The sequence below is a fragment of the Heterocephalus glaber genome, unplaced genomic scaffold, assembly GCF_053883595.1.
Source record: "Heterocephalus glaber isolate CG9 unplaced genomic scaffold, H.glaber_assembly_v1.0 deba00001461, whole genome shotgun sequence".
Classification (NCBI taxonomy): domain Eukaryota; kingdom Metazoa; phylum Chordata; class Mammalia; order Rodentia; family Bathyergidae; genus Heterocephalus; species Heterocephalus glaber.
The window spans coordinates 81,364-95,241 of NW_028258308.1; the positions used below are offsets into that span (position 1 = coordinate 81,364).

The 13,878-nt window shown below is 37.9% G+C and overlaps 1 long non-coding RNA gene and 1 pseudogene across 1 annotated transcript in view; both read left to right on the forward strand.

Annotated features, from left to right (window-relative positions):
* Positions 1-13,878, forward strand: part of LOC147826703 (uncharacterized) — a 57,546-nt gene that overhangs the window by 22,138 nt on the left and 21,530 nt on the right. Inside the window, exon 2 of the long non-coding RNA XR_015453415.1 lies at positions 4,981-5,114. This is a non-coding gene — a long non-coding RNA (uncharacterized LOC147826703). The remainder of the gene's footprint in view (positions 1-4,980; positions 5,115-13,878) is intronic.
* On the forward strand, positions 7,943-10,432 carry LOC101725792 (ATP synthase peripheral stalk subunit d, mitochondrial pseudogene; annotated as a pseudogene).

Consider the following 13,878-nt stretch of genomic DNA (forward strand, 5'->3'; position numbering starts at 1 on the left):
TGGAAAGGCTGTTTTTTGTTGCCTCTCTTTCCTCTGCCATTTTTAATCTCTCTAAAATATCATTAAAAAAAGAACCTAGCCATGGACTTCATATCTTTCATAAGAACTCAAAATTCATTTCAGACCTCAATGTAAAATCCAAAACTAGAAGATAACAAAAGCAAAAAGTCCAGCTTAGAGAAGCCTTAAGAATCAACAATAACAAAACCTAAAACCCAACTAAAAATGGGCAAAAGCTCTGAACAAAGAAGATAGACTGTTGACAAATCACTGCAAGATGTTCAATATCCTATGCATTAAGGAATAGAAAATTAGAACAACTACTAGGTTGTCTAAAATTTTAAAAAAATTTGGCTGGGCATGGTGGCACACCATGAGAAATGGACTACCAAGCCACAAAAAAAGGAGTACCTTAAATGTGTATTACAAAGTGAAAAAAAGCCAGACTGAGAAGGTTACGTGCTTCACGATTCCAGCTGTATCACAACTGGAAAAGGCAAAACTACAGGAACAGTGAAGACATTCATGGCTGCCAGGGTATAAGCAGAGGGAAAAAAGAGAGGTGAAAAGTAGAGCACAGAGGATTTAGAGGTGGTTTAATTATTCCCCATGACACTATAATAGTCGTTGACACACATTTGTCAAAATTCATAGAACTACACAAAACAAAGAGTGAACCTTAATGTAAACTATGGATTTAGTTAATAATAATGTAGCAATGTTGGTTCATTAAGTATAACAAATGCAACTAATGCAACAGTAATGAAAGATGTCAATAGGAGAAATGATGAAAGGAATGGTATATTTAATTCTCTGAATTATCTACTCAATATTTATGTAAATATGAAACTACTAAAAAATTGATTCTTTTTAAAAATGTATTTATGGGGCCAGGGATTTAGCTCAGTGGTTCCGTTGCCTGCAATCTCCAGTACCAAAAAAACCACAAATATATATATGTGTGTGTGTGTGTGTGTAAAGAGAAGATATCCACACACAAACACATACACATTTACAAAGGATTTTGGAGGCAACCAATGTTACTTGCAACAAAAACCACAGAAATAGATGTTCATTTTTATTGTAGTCTGTTTTGTTGGAAAAAAATCATGAATTTGAATAAATTATTAAATTTTCACCAAGGTGATTTAATATCAGCCAGTTTTATATGACTGTCCAGGCTATTAATGTCAACATGATTCAGCAAATTCTGTCTCCACTCAGGGACATATCCTTTGGGTTTTAAAAGCACAATACTGGTGAAAAAACAATGCAGTCTTGGTGAAATAAACAGAATCTGCTCCCTGTGATAGATGCTGATACATCACAGAATACCATATTCACTTTTTCCTACATTCTACTTTGCCCACATCATCTAAAACAGCCATTTCCACTTCCCAATACTATGTTGGATAGCTCCTTCCTCTGCCATCTCAGCTGGTAAGTGGGGATGACAGAGAGCAAGGGTCGTGTCACCAACTCTTTAACAATACAATGACTGTTATAAGTAATAAACTAACCTCAAAGCCCCACCCCAGAAATGCCAAGACCTCAGTGCAAGCTCAGAAGACAACCAGAGTTGGGTAACTGCCTCTCAGCCAACATGGAAAAGAAGCAAATGTGTTACCTCTGTGTTAATTGTTAAGTTCCAGTGTGACAAATAAAATCCAGAGAAGAAAAGAAGTAGAGTCACTTGAGATGTGTCTGTGGTGCTGAGGGGTTGTGTATGATGTTTAATGTGGTGCACGCAGTTCATTTTTGTCCTTTTCAACCCACGGTTCAAGGGTAGACACCTATTACAATTTACAAGGACTGCAGCTCGTGTTCCCCTTGGCCTCATTCTCTTTAGAACATAGTACATGCTAACCAAGGCATATGTCTAATTCATCCATTTAATCACTTATTCAATAACTATGTACTGAACAAACAGGAAGTAAAATTTGCCTCCTTTAGCTGAAGGCTAACAATTGCTTTACTATTAAAACGAAAACTAGTACATAGAAGACTCATGACTCCGTGTTTAAACTTTTACTTGGAGCTTTGAATTGATCTCAAAATAAGCAATAGGCCAGACTACTCAAGAAATAACTGATATTTTCATTATCACTACCCTGGAGGATCAGTTTAATTAGGTGAATAATGTCAGATATAATATATATTATATATTATATGTATATATATATCTGAGATATATATAACTGGAATATATATATAACTGAGGTGTATATGTATAAATGATATACATAACAGATAACATAAAATGAAAGGATGCTATTTTTCTATTAAAATACATAATCATGAATATAAATAACCAAAAGAAGAAAAACTTAGACAAAACTATAGAAAAAAATGTGTTTTTTAGGGTTGGATCAAGAATACCTTTCTGAGCAAGACAAAATTTGGGACCAATAAATTAAAAAGATGGATAGATTGAACAACATAAAACAACTTTTTAAAAATTTGAGCAACAAAGGAAATCAAAGCAAAATTAAAAATAAGACACAGACTGAAGAAAACAGAATATATCTTGTGTTTTTCCTTATTTCTGGTGTGGTTAACATTTTGGATATGGTGATCTATATTTGCAGACACTTATTATATATATTTTGGATATCCCCATATATATGAGTATTTGCAAGTAGGTGAGAAAATTACAAATGCTCAGATAAAAACTAGACAAAAGATATTGATAAGAACAGCCCAACAAGGTTGAACAAGCCTGCAGATCCAGCTACTCAGATGGCTGAGGCAGGAGGATTGTAAGTTTGAGGCTGGCCTGGGCAACTGAGTGAGATCCTGTCTCAAAAACAAAAAATTGAACAAATAATTCACAGAGCAAACTAATCAACACATGAAAAAAAATGTTCAATCTCACTAGAATGCGGGAAAAATCCAATTTAAACAAGATCATATTTTTAACTTCAAATTGGGAGAAATTGAAGAAGAGGTGTCGAGGAAAAATTGAGAAAATGAGTGTCTTTGGTTGTTGTTTTGTGGAGGGTTGGTGGGGATTCAACCCAGAGCCTTACACATGCTAGCCAAATGCTCTACCACTGAGTTAAACCCCTGGCCCTGAGGAACTTGCTATTTCTATACTATTGTGTACATGGAAAGCCCAGAGAAATGTTTGGAAGAATAACATTTTAAACTCTTGGAGATCCAACAATTCTACTTTCAGAAATCTTTCCTAGAGAAATACTATAGTGCGTGCAATGTTAAATTTATAAAATCTTTTCTGCAGCATCATTGGTGATGATGAAAAATAAGAAAGAATCCAAATGTGTGTGAATTCAAGGTTACTAATGAATAATGGTAGAGTCACACCTTTGAACAGTAGGTTGCCATTAACCAGAATGAGCTAGACCAAGATGCATCAACATAGGAAACCCCTGAAACACATCTGAACCCTTGATGGTATCTTCCACATTCATGCTTTAATATAGGATTCTTGTTACATGTAAACTCCATGGCCAAGACTCGGTTCTATGGAAACACAAAGAGCTGCAGCCTGTCTGAGTGATATCTCCAAAACTACCATCAAATGTAACAAATAAAAAAATGTAACAAAAAAAAATTTAAAGCTCCAAATAAAACTCTCAGAAATTTGTAAACAACCACCACATTTTTAGAACTCATTATTCCCTCACAGGCCTCTGCTCTGCTGTGGGGACATGGGAGGATTGCAGTTAAGAAAGAAAGAAAACCTAGCTTTCACCTCAAGTCTGGTATCTCATCTAGAGAATGTGATAAAGTCATTTTAAAAACACAGTCAAAGAAATGTGAAACCTTATGAGAAAGACTCTGATAAATTACCCTTGAGACATGTTATGGTAGAAAGATGTGAAACTATATTCCCTAGGCGTCTTCAGAATTCTAACAGTCTGTCCTATAGCAGCAATGCTTCAAATATGTGACATTTGTCTAGTACTCAATGAAAGACGGAATGAGAGATTACTCCCAACTGGATAATGCTGTACTTTTCCCGTGGAGCTACTGTTTCCTTTCTAAATACATAAGCTCTACTTTTGGGGGTCTGAAATTCTCTAATTTTAATGATTGAATTGTTAACACATTACCTTTATTTGGCTTAGATTTGTGGTTGAAGTCAATGAGGATTGCTAAAATATATAAGATCCAAGGTTATGTTTTTACATTAAAAATTACTCCAATTAAAGCAGGTGTGGTGGTGCATGCCTATGATCCCAGCACTGGGGAGGCTGAGGCAGGAGAATCACCAAGAGTTCAAGGCCAGCCTATGCTACATAGTGAGTTCAAAGCCAGCCTAAATAACACAGAAAGACCCTGTCTTAACCACAAAATTATTCCAATTCTACATCTGTATATGCTATGTAATTTCAGACCATAAACCAAAGAGATTTTAACCTGAGCCTATTAATAGTCATAGCCAGATAGATATCAACATTACTACTTCTTCCTTCAGGAAATGAAATATACCTCTGCTCTCAGAGTTGTTTTAAAAAGTCATAATGCAGCTGGGCATGGTGGCACACCTATAATCCCAGCACTCTGGGAGGCTGAGGCAGGAGCATCACAAGTTTGAGTCCAGCCTGGGCAATTTAGTGACTTAGCAGGACCTTGTCACAAAATAAAAAAATAAAAAGGACTGAGGGTATAGCTCATTATAATGGCACTGGCTTCAGTCTCCAATATCAGGGGGGGAAAAACTTTCAAAGCAGTGCAGAAACATAAATGGACCCTGCTTTTCAGACTCCCATGTTCTCTTTCAATCTATATAGTGCTATATTGTGAAGCTGTAAGTTCATTTGTGCCTAATTATAAAGCAGGAGGGAGAGAGGAAGAGAGACTATTCCATCTTTGTTAATGCCAAATACATCATTCCTGGCACACAGGTATTTTAATAAGTTTTATCAAATCTCGTGTTTTGATTCTAAAATAAATTATTGTTGAGCAAGCTCCCTGGATTATAGTGCATTCAGCCACTGTTTATTTTCTGTTTAGGTGAAGGAGTTTTTGGTAGTTCATGGAGCTCCCATTCACCAACCTGGAAATGGCATTCATCCTACTGGCTTTTGTTATCTTCTCCTTATTTTCCCTGGCTTCCATCTACACTAGACCAGAGGAGAGGAATGAAGGTAAAGAGAGAGCTCTTCACGGTCACTCTGTCTCCTTTGCCTTTATCACTGTATTTCCATGTGGTTCAATTTGGTTTGTTTTCTGTTCTGTATGTAAAAATTTGCTTTGTTTTATAGGGTGTGTGTATGTGTGTATGTGTGTGTGTGTGTGTGTTTTCATTCAACTCTACATGGAAAGGAAAAGATTAACAATTTTTTTAAAAAACAAGTTCTTGTCAAAGCCCAAAACATTTGGAAAATATGTACCAGTATTTAAAAACCCAATACCACATGTTTTGCTAGTTGTCAATAATAGCAATTTTTAACAACGGAAGCATATAATTTACATGTTGTGCTTGGCAATTCAGCAATTCAGTAGTTAAATTTTATACAAAATTGACAATAACTGAGGGAGCATTACATTTTTGAGACCAAAAAAATTATATATTTGTATGTGAGTATATAAATATATACCAAGGAAATTACACATTTTTATAGAGAATAAGATAAAGTCATAAAAAACAAATTGTATTTGCACTTCCTATCCAAACCACCGCCTTCAATTCTTGGCTGTGAAAGAAACATTACTTTCTCTCTAACATAGACATCCACCACTTACATAACTGGAAACAAAAGCCCCAGCAAATAGACATTCTAATTCATGCTGATGCACAGATTGGGAAACATAACTAGAGTCCATGAAGTCTTCCTGTTTCCCAAATTGTTTACCTTACATTGGTTTAAAATGGTTTGGGCTGAAAAAAGACCAAAACCAAAATCGCAGCTTTTTTATCTGGATTCTACTGTGTTTTCTCACATGGTAGTTGAGCTCAGGGCTGACAGGGCAGTCCACAGTGGCCTGGCCCCAGGTGACTTCCACCTTGGCTCCTTGCCATCTTTAACCTACAGTTCATGTAACTGGCCGATGTAAACAGTGGGCTCTTGGAATCATCTGTGCATGCCAGTTAGCAGAGAGAAGGCAAAAGGAAGGGTAGCACAGTCTCTTTTCTTTCAGGGCACTTCTAGATGCACACAGACCATTTCCTTTTGTCGGAGTTTAGTACACAGCTAAATGGAGACCCGAAGGTGTAATTTTTATTACTGAAGGTCATGAGCCTGGCTAAAATGTTCAGTCTATGTGACTAAAGGAAGAAAGCCTGCTGGACATAAAGACCCCTAACCAAATCAGGGATTACTTGAGCTAGGGTTGTTAAAAGAGCACCTGATCTACTGATTCTTAAGCAGAGACGAACTTCGGAAAGGGGCCACATGCTTGGACTCAGCACAGCCATAGTGAATATGCATTTCTCCCCTCACAAGTGCTCCCCTCACTGTGTGTCTTTAAACAAGTTCCCCATGATCTAACTTCCCGTGGTAAAGAAGCTCTGGCCGACTACTCATATTTCAGTCCTAATAAAGCACATCCAAAAGGTTCCATGGGTCTCTCCAGCATTCTGTTAATTGATGGAAGATCTGAGATGAGAACAAAGTCTCCCAACTCGAGGTTTCCTGCCCCATCTTCTCCACCAACTTAGCTCTCTCATTATAATCTGTGAGCATGAGTAAAAGGATTAGACCAGTCATACAAATGTAACTTTCCTTTATACTTTCATACCACATTTTTTTCATATTTTTCTTTCTCTCCAACTCTATTCTTCCTATATCAGATATTCATTTCTCAGGCGGAGCCCCTTCATTATTTGAACACTATTACAAGCAGCAGAGTAGATCACAGATAAAAGCAGAACTGCCTGGTACAGGATTCTCATCAAAAAAACACCTTTAGCCTTGCATTTTCTTATCATAACCACCAGCGCAGACATAGCACAACTTCACATGAGAGTACAAAAAGGCATGCGCTTCCCGAACTATGATAAAAATCTGAGTGAAATCTATCTTTGTTAAAATAGCAGGACTATTTTAATTTTCTTTCTCAGCACCAATAGAGAGCTGCAGATGCCATTAAAAATGAACTGAGAAGATCCAGATTTAACTCAAGACACATTTACTGACAATCTAATGGGCTATACTATAAATAATAGAGGCTCCGTGGGTGGGTAGGTCTCAGTTCCTACCCGCAGCAAGCTGACAGTCAAGTGGAAGATTCCGTTGTGTGGCCAGAGCAGGATGTAGTCAATGGAACACCAGTGGTTCTTTTTTTTTTTTTTTTTGGTACTGGGGATCGAACTCGGGTCCTTGTGCTTGCAAGGCAGGCAGCGGAACCACTGAGCTAAATCCCCAGCCCCACCAGTGGTTCTTATTAAGGGTGTCGGCATCAGAATTGGAGAGATAGGTCTCGGGGGACACTGAGAGAGGCTTCACAGTCCAGCTGAAAACAGGCGCAATTGAATGTTGACAGAATAGGGTGCAGTGTGGGTGGAGTGGGGTACATCCCAGGAAAACATCTTAAGGAAAACAACCAAATTAGAAAATTAAGTCTTCAAATTAAAACTTCTTCATTCAACATAGGAAATGAGCCTAATTTGAAATGCACATAAGTCCAACAAGAATTGGGAAAAACTAATCATTAGCTAGATATTTTTAATCCTTTCAGTGTTAAAAAGAGGAGCATTTTAATGATATCACCCTTAGATCTCAGAGATTGAGGTTTTGGTCTTCAGCTTCCCAGTTTGGAACAAGAGTTTTCAAACTCTAGTGTGCACACAAGTCACATAACAATCTTATGGAAAAGTAGGTTATGGTTCAGTGGATTTTGCTGAGGCCTAAGAACCTTCATTTATAACTAACTCCCAAGTAACAACAATGCTCCCCAAGATGAGTCAAACCACTGGCAGACACACCCCAAGGCCTTTGGGTGGTCATCTGTATGCAGAAGATGAAGAGTAAGCATGGCTATGTGGCTGGTGTCCACATACCCAAAAGCAAGATCTTATGTAGGCAAAATCTTCTACAAGGGCAGAAGAGAAGGAGGTCAGAGATTCTCATGGTGCTCTCCTTGACTCAGGTCCCATAGCTAAGTGGGTTCAGATTTAAGAAAATGTTTTATTGGCTCTGAAATGTTGATAGTTATCCTAACTTCTTTTGTTAAAAAGGAGAGTACAAAATTTGTTATTAGACATTCCTGGGTTCAGGCCTAGCTCTGTCATTTGGTAACTGTGATTTAGTGCAAACCACACAAATTCTCAAAGCCTTTATTCTCTCATTGCATATTAGGAATAATAATAGTATCTATCTCAGAGAGTTGAAGTAAGAATTAAACTAAATAACATATATAAAAATGCAGAGGGTACTGTTATTATAATTATCTTCTTTGAATTCTTCAGGATTAGGACAGGGCAACAGGGATAATAAAGTAAGGAAAGTATTTACTATAGACCAATTTGTACTCGACCACAAATGGGTCAATGTCTTTATTTTAAAAATCCAGCAATATGATAAATTCAGTATAAATCAACTGCAAGATGACATCACATACCTTATAAAAGACTTAAGAGAATGGTTAGGGCAGCATGAATCCCTCTGGCAAACTTACTGAAAGTAAGCACCTCATATAATTAGATACCCATTAGATAAAGAAGAAAGATACACAGACTTCAAAGAGGAATGAAATGAATATTGAAGGACTGCAAGACATCTCATAATACTGAGGAAGGCTTAAATATTTTTTGCAAACTATAGCCTCTATAAAATTGTTCAATGAAAATCACAAATAATAAGAGCATTGAATTAAGCCGTGATACAAATATGTCCAAAAAGTAATCCCCCTTAACCCAACCCAATCAATATTTCATTCATTCTTTGTTCTAAAATTAGCTTATAATAGTCTGGTTTCTCTTCAGATCATATAAATCTTTCACCTTTTAAAATTAGCTTATAGGGGTGTTAGAACTATAGCTCAGTGGTAGAGCACTTACTTGCCTAGAAGGTAAGTTCCATCCTGGAAAAAACTGAAAAGTAGAATAAAATTAGCTTATCCTCGATATTACAAATGGTATTTAATGAAAAAGTAATAATTTAATTTTATCACCTGGTTTCAAATTTCAAGATAAGATTTCATTTAAACTTTTTTTTTGCTGTATTCTACTAAATTTTACCCTAATGAAGTAAATTCACTTTAAATGATCTTTCCCAGTAACCTTTATTTTCAGATCAAAAACAAGATTCTTTTTGCAGAATTATATGCACAGCCATCAGTTAACATCCAAAAACTTACAAGGCATGCTTGTAAATCTATTCCTTTGCAAGAAGTGGGCCAGAAATTTGGTTCTCTGCCTTCTTTAAACCCAAGCCAGAGACAAAAACTAGCAAGATTGAACATTATCTGAGCTCTGAGCTTCTGAAACATAGCTATGATTAAGACATATGGCCCCTTGACCCTTCATCTTCCCAAATTCCTCCACTCTCGTGTTCCAGGAAATGGCTTTACCCAAAGACCATGTTTCCCCATGTCACATAGGTAAGACTCACTGTACACCTGCCTTATGACCTCCCTAAGACCCACAAGAATTGTCTTATTTACCTGAGACAGAGACACCGAGCTTTCCCCTTTTTACCTGAAGCTGCGGACATAGACAGATAAAGACCTTCCACTCTTTGTATTATAGATAGATGATTTAGCTGAGATTAGAACTGTTTGTCCCCCAGAAACTAGCTGGACACTGAGATAAACATTTCCTGTACAGCTACCTGAATGATACTTGTCCTGATTGCAAAGCAATCTCAAGTGTAAATCACTTACCTATAGCTTTTCTACTCCTTCCTGTAAGATTCTAAAATAAACTACCCTGCCAAGGATTTAAGGTGCTGTCCTTATGGTAATAGCCAAAAATAAATTTGATTTCCTTGTTTGTTCATTTCTTTCTTTGTCTTTCATTCTTTCTCCTCCCCGCACCTCCTCTGACAAAACATAGTCCTTGCCGCTGGGGATTGAGCTTCACCGGGGTTGGTGAAGGATCCCAAGATAGCTGGAAGCAAACTTGCTCTAAAAGCCATTGACTGGGTAGCTTTTGGGAAGACCATACCCCAAAACCAAAGGGCTGTTGCTAACTCTCTGAAGTCATGGAATGAGACCCTCAGCTCCAGGTTGGCTGCTCCGTCTGAGAAACCACCAGCGATCGATTGGGCTTTCTACAAGGCCATCGTGGCCAAGGTAGGCTTCGTGGATGACTTTGAAAAGAAGGTGAAATGTTGTGCTGAGTTTGTGTCTCTCCCAAAGTACCGGATTGTGGAATATAAGAAGCAGCTAGAGAAAATAAAGAACATGATTCCATTTGAGCAGATGACCATCGAGGACTTGAATGAAGTCTTCCCAGAAACCAAATTAGACAAGAAGAAGTATCCTTCAGCCAATTGAGAGTTTATAAAACTGAGTTTTGGAGAAAGCTCTGGCCCTTACATTACAAACTCTGGATGTTAAAAATAAAAATAATTCTATAAAAAAAAAGTCCAGTCTGTGTATATGATAATCTCAAATGGATACAATAAAAGATAATATATAGTTGCCCAGTGGGATTACAACTATTTTTGTCATGGAAGAAAACACTCAAGTGCTATAAGAATCTCATCAGGGACTATAACTCAGTGACTTTGGAACTTTTTTGATTAAAGCCCAGTTCCAGATCCCCTCTCTTCTACCCACAATACATTTACTGAATCCATTTCTTTGAGTTATAAAAAATCATTTCTGTCCATTTCATCATTCTTGAGTTTCTAAATGTAGCACTGTGTAGCTACACTCTCAATCTAGAAGAGATTAATGTGAGAGTCTGCTTGTATCTTCAGAGAACAGCGCACATGGTGCAGTGGAAGCAGCTATTTCCTGCCTGAATTATCTTGTTGTCCACCTGCACACTGGGTCCTTCTTTGAAAGTTGTCTGCTCTAATGACTCACAGGAAGTGATAAATGGAAGTGATCATCCGGGAATTACAAGGATCCACTGGGTAGGTAATGATCCTTCATCAAAAGTGTGTGCAGCCTCCGGACAAACAGTAGCTGTCCACACCCCCATGCCAGACGCCCCCTTCCAGGACCCATGTGAGCTGCCCGGTGAGCACCATGGAAACAGCAGCAACAATGCACAGAGCTTAGGGGAGAACTGAAGCCCCAGGCTGCGTCCAACACAGAGTAGGACATGTTCTAAGTCACCCTGGAATTCTTTAGACTTCAGAACTTTATGCTTGTTAAGAATTCACTTAGATGTCTCAGCTGCTTTTGTCCAACAGTGTCGATGTGACCAAATAGCCCTAAAATGTTTTCTACCTGAAGAGACCAGGTGGAAGAGTCAGTGGAAAATAATACTTAGAATATATGTGTGAGAGGAGAGAGGAAAGGCTCAGAATCCCATCCGTGCTATTTATTCCCTTAAGTAAATTATATTCATTTATAAATTAGTAAAGATAATACATTACTTGCACAGAACTAAGTGAGGATAAAATTAAAGTGGGATAATATTATTTAAAACACAAAACTACCAGTATAGCTGGGTGTGGTGCTGCATACCTGTGATCTCAGCACTCAGGAGGCTGAAACAGGAGGATTGCCATGAGGTCAGCCTGGGCTACACAGTGAGACCCTGTCACAAACAAAACGAAACATCCCCACTTATTATAAACATTTCTTTATTGTTATTTTGTTCTTCTTGTTTGGATGGTTTGGTTTATGCTGTAATGTGTCATTCACAGGCTGTGGTTGTCTATGACTCTGTCTCTCTAACAGCCTGATGCAGTTGCGGTGTCTGCCACCCCGGATTCAGCTGTTTGCTGTTGTCAACCAAATATTATTTTGGCATTTGTCCTACACACACTTATTCAACTTGTTTAGAGTTTATTGAAATAAATCTCATTTCTATGGTCCTTTATAAACTATTTTTGGTTTTTGTTTTGTTGTTTTGTTGGGAGAGATGGTTTTTGTTTTTATTTTTTTGCATTCTTGTTTAGATTGGTATGTGAGACACCAAATGTCACTTCAGAGTAAATAGTATTTATTGAGTACCTACCACCCAACTGTAGTGGACATCACAGCAGTTCAAAAGAAGAAAAGACACCCCTTGTTTTGCAAAGATTTGCTAAGTAGCAAAAAATAATAATTTGGCTTTTGTTCCAGGCATACTCATAAATTCCAGAACATGGGTGGTTGTATCTTTAAAACAACAGTGACAAGATGAAACAACACTGAACAAAGAGCAGTGTTACAGCACAGTCACAACTCTGCCTGGCCATCCTTGCAGGACTGACAAATTCCCTACAGTGACTCACTACACCTCTGGTCACCAAGCAAGTCGCTGTTGACTGATGGCTTCACTGCCCTGATCACAGCCTTTTAAATATTCATGAGGCAAAAGCCCTGCACATTCCAATGAACACGTAACCTTTCAGTTCTGACCTGATGGTAAGGAGCCCCGCTAACCTCTTATGAGGACACATTTTACTACACTTGCGCCATACCACATTACCCTCCCCATTTAACAGAGTCATGAACTGTGATGAGCACTGAGCTGTGGAAAACATACATTTTTATACACTGATCAGACTCTAGCAGAAGAGCTCTGAAGGATGCACTTAAGCACACCTGCCATCCACTATTAATTCAAACTTTGCTTCTAAGCAAGGCATGGTTAAAGAAGTGTTTATATCCACAATTATTTCTGTTCAGTGAGATAGTCACTATAATGAGTCAATTAATACTTGTTTTTAAAAAAAATCAAGAAAATTGGTGGTATCAAAAATTGAACTGAGCCTACGCATACTTCTGGAAAGAAATAGATCTTTAACTGTGTTTTGAAGGAGAATGGACATTCATAGAGTTAGGAGCATAAGCAGACAGTTTAAATGATAAAGGCAAAATACAGAAAGTCACATGCAGTGAACAGACCAACTCTGCCAGAGCAGGGAGGCTCTACTAGAGATAGTTCTGATACTGCTGTATTATAGAAGCAATATTATAAAATCAGCTTTAGTTCCACCACTAATTAGTATGCACCAGGCTTCTGCCCCATGGCAGGAGAAATAGGTGGAGACTGTGAAAACAGGAAATGATGAGTCCAGCATGGTGATGCATAGGGTAAGGCAAGGGGGTGAGCTGAACAGATGACAAGGACAATCCATGCAAGGGGCATGAGCAGTCAAAAGACTGACAAACACAGTTCTGTTATAGAAGTTCAGGCCAAGTGACTGGGAGACGAGAAGGCAGAAGGCCAGCGGTTATATCAGGACTTCTGATTTTATCCCATGAGCAATGGGACAATAGTTAATGATTTAAGCAGGGGAGAGATGTGATTTTATACATACACTCAGGTATCATTGAATAAAGACAGACACAAGGGCCAGGGACTTAGCTCAGTGGTACCACACCTGCCTCACAAGTGCAAGGTCCTGAGTTTGATCCCCAGTACCAAAAAAAAAAAAAAAAAAGATGATACACACAGGCTGACAATCCACCATTGTTTACTATCGCAAGATACTTTTTGTGAGTAAGAAGTGACTTTCCACCCCAGAGAAAATGTAAAATAATATGGAGAATGAACGGTACAAAGAAAATCCAAACAATAAAAGTTGTGCTTCAAAAAATGGAATAAAAACAAAATCCAAACATCAATTACATTATTTTCTTTTCTTTTCTTTTCGGTACCGGGGATCGAACTTAGGACCTTGTGCTTGCGAGGCAGGCAGCGGAACCACTGAGTTAAATCCCCTCAATTACATTATTTTCAACTGAGAGCTTCTCTACCTTAAAACTGTATTTGTAATTCTGTTTGATGGAACATAAATGTCTTTTGGCACCAGAGAAATTTAGCGCTAGGATAAGTGTAACTAAAGCAGTGCCATC